This window comes from Callospermophilus lateralis, chromosome 2 (assembly GCF_048772815.1).
Source record: "Callospermophilus lateralis isolate mCalLat2 chromosome 2, mCalLat2.hap1, whole genome shotgun sequence".
Taxonomy (NCBI): domain Eukaryota; kingdom Metazoa; phylum Chordata; class Mammalia; order Rodentia; family Sciuridae; genus Callospermophilus; species Callospermophilus lateralis.
The window spans coordinates 40,907,165-40,910,831 of record NC_135306.1 but is presented as its reverse complement, the minus strand read 5'-3'; the positions used below and the strand labels follow the sequence as shown (position 1 = coordinate 40,910,831).

The window sequence follows — 3,667 nt, the reverse complement described above, 5'->3', positions numbered from 1 at the left end:
TGAGCAAAATCATTAAAGTCTCACATCCCAGAATTCTGGAAATTAATTAAGGAAACAGAACATACTGAAAATCCAAAATAAGCTGTGAAGCCTCAGTAAAGTTAGCAAGATCTGAAATGCTTTGACGTGTGACTAATATCATGCCTCCTCCCTCTGCAGCTTAGTGGTGACATAGTCAAAAACCTGAAGCCTTGAATCATACTAAGAGGATGGACTTAGCTGTGGTAAAAGCACCCTACTGAGTTAATATTCTGTTCTTTTGTTTTGTCCAGTCTTGAGGTTTCATGTATAATCTCCAGTCTAACAATACATGGATATATGCTTTGATTCAGAATCAGTTCAACAGAAACAGCCCTGCCCTAGGACATCATTGAAACAATAACAACATGCTGGCAGCATTGATGTTGCCTATGATTGTGATTTCAGTTTCAGCAAACAAGAACCTGGAGAACTAGACCACCCTTAGGGACTCCAAAAAACTGTGACCTTTTCCTGGAGATCTAACAAAACGCCACATGCCTAAGAAAGCCTTGGAAAAGGAGAGGGCCCTATTCAATCACCATGGCTGATCCTGAAGCCCTAAGCAGAGGAAATTAAAGCTAAGGCTGTTTTGCAAGTTTCCTGAAGTCTAAATATGAAGATCCTCTTGACTAAAAGCATAGGACAAACAGGTGAGGAATTTAGAAAAATCTTCTGACCAATCTCTCTGCTGATACAGAGGTGACAATGAGGCACTCAGGCTTAAAAATAAACACAAACTTAAAAAAAATAATAAAATGCTAGCAAATAATTCAATGCACACATAGTATGGGAATAAAGAATCTAGAAAATTAGCCCAGGAAAGCTACTGAACAAATCACTAGAAACAAGACAAACAAGATCAATGACTAATTTAAAAAGAAGAAAACAAAGACAGATTTTCAGTAAGATGACATTGTTATCAGATATGTTACAATATGTTACCTACAATGTTCAGTTTTTAAAAACAAATTATAAGAAGTGTAAAGATATAGTAAAATATTCTAAAAACACAGAGGGGTGAAAAGCAGCTAATAGAAAATATCCCAAAGCAGATTGCTACTATGGTATTCCTTTTCTTGGAAATATTTCAACTATCCTACTAAAACAGGCATGCTGATCAGTTTTTATTTTGCCTTTAGGAGGTTAAAATCATGACAGATTGACAAAACAACAGATTTGAGATCACAGATGAATTAAAAAGAGTAATTTGAAACTAAGTCAATAGAAATTATCAAGTTTGAAAAGCAGAACAAAATATGAGCAGACTCCCAGAGACATGTGGCTTCATATCAAATGCACCTGTATACACATAGAATGTCAGAGAAAAGGGTGGGGAAATATTATCTGAATGATAATCATCAAAACTCTTCCAAATTAGATGAACAATATCAATCTTCATATTCAAGAAGTCCTGCAAAATTATTTAAGTAGGAGAAAAGAACTTACATTTAAGGTTTTGGGAAAGATTAAAAAACTGAATTTCCATCAAGAACCATGGATACTAGAAGATGATGGGATTATACAGTTGAAGTTTTAGAATACTGTAAACTGAGAATTCTATATCCAGCTAAACTCGCCTTCAATGATTAAAGGAAAAAAATCCCAGTAAACAAAAACTGAAAGAATTCCTTGTTTGCAGACCTGCTTTGCAGGAAAGGTAAAAGGTAGTTTTTCAGGTTGAAATAAATAACAAACAAACAAGAAAAAAACTGTATAATAACTCAAATTCATATCAAGAAATAAATTACATCTATGGGCAAAAAAACCAAAAACCCCAAATACATAAAATGGAATGTTCTGTTTGGGGACCCCTAACACGTTTTTACATGAGAAAGGGGGATCTCATGTCAGAATTTAAAATTATTGCAATTTTAAAAATACAGAAATTATACCATTAAAGTAATGACAAAGGCAAATATCAAAGTCAGTATAATACACTTTTATTTGTATTTTCTAATTATCCTATTTGAAAAAAACAACAGCAAAAGTAATAAGTATGAAACTGTACTGAAAGGATTATAATGTAAATAACATGTAGTTTGTACATAAGTAGTATAAAACAAAGGAAAACAGATATAGGGCCACACGATTTTGTGTACTACCTAACTTTGGTGTTAGACTATTTTAGATTTTCTGAAATTACAATGCTTTTTCTAATCCCCATAGGAAACACTAAGAAAATAGTAAAAATGTGAATGAATTTTTCATGGGCCCAAAGCCCATGAAGTAACTAAAATAATATATAGAAAAACATCTATTTAACATGAAAGAAAGTAGTACTAGAGGAAAAAAAGAAAAAAAACATAATAAATATGGAAAACAGAAAAATAGATCTAAACTCCACCATGTCCAATCAAAAAGAATACATTTAAAAATTATAATTACACTTTATGATCTCTACAAGACATTCTTGTTATTCAAATAAGAAAGGGTTAAAAGTAAAAGGGGGAAGAAAGTACATTACACAATTACTAAACTAGAGAGCAATTGTGTCTGTACTAACATCAGTCAAAACAGATGTAAATAAAAAATGTTACTACTGACAAGGTCCATAATTCTGTAATGATAAATGGATCAATATATTTGGAAGATAGAACAATTGTAAATTATTCATCAAAGTCCCAAAACTCTGTCAGCAAAACCTGATAGAATTAATGGAAAGAGAGACAACTGAACAAAATTATCTCAATACTCATTTTAATAGTAGATGGAATAAGTATGCAGAGGATCAACACAGAAATAGAAGACTTTAACGAATATGGTGGTCATTCCCTAGAAGCTAAAAAGGTTCACACACACACCCATATTTGTTTCTGATGAGGAGACTGTAAATAGCTGTGTGTAAAAGGTGGGCATAAAAAAAAAAAAAAACTTTTCTGGATGTATGTTTTCTTTTTTTCATTTTCTTCTTTGTTTATTCTATTGGTTTTTTTTGTTTGTTTGTTTCGTGTGACTTTGCTATAAACGTAGGAAATTTAAAACTTTGCATTATTATTTCAAGTCTCCTCTTTTTCTTTTTTTCCTCTGACCTCTGACGGTGTTAACCATAAAGAAATAGCTCATTTTTGTATAGTTACATTTATCAACATTTTCATTTATGGGGTCTGGCTTAAATTTGTCTATCTAGCCATTTCTCCCAGGTTCACGGGTAACTGACTGCCTATTTGATATCTACAATTGGATATGACACAGATTCTTCTAGTGTGTCATCTCATATCACATCAGTCTTACCTTGGTAAATTGTCTACTTTCATGCTGTTTAACAAGTGAGTTTGATCTTAGCCCAGCCAATGGCTGAGGCACAAATTGTACAAGGGTTTGACCAGAGAGTGGTCTCCCACCCCACAGAGTCCCTTCTTTCACTGAACGTAAACTAAACTGACATGGTCTTGATGTCAATAAATGCAAACTTTGGATGTGTAGAGTAATATTGCCCTTGAGGTCAATCTGTGATAAGACACATCAATTGGTGGATAAATGCTTTTCCCTTCTTCCTTCTCATCTGTGATGCTTTATTCTACAAGACCTCTTGGGAGTGCTTGATCCAAGAGCTGGCCAACTCAGTGATGCACCAGACACCACTTCTTGCTCCTTTTTTACTTTATTCCTCTTTCTTTCACATTTCTTTCTCAGTGAAGGCATTCCC

General features: G+C 33.4%; 1 non-coding gene across 1 annotated transcript; it reads left to right on the top strand.

The window, feature by feature from the left end:
- The first annotated feature begins 1,066 nt into the window (after nucleotides 1-1,066).
- On the top strand, nucleotides 1,067-1,194 carry LOC143393245 (small nucleolar RNA SNORA69). Its single transcript, XR_013090545.2, has one exon. It is a non-coding gene; the product is annotated as a small nucleolar RNA SNORA69 (small nucleolar RNA).
- The last annotated feature ends 2,473 nt before the right edge of the window (nucleotides 1,195-3,667 follow it).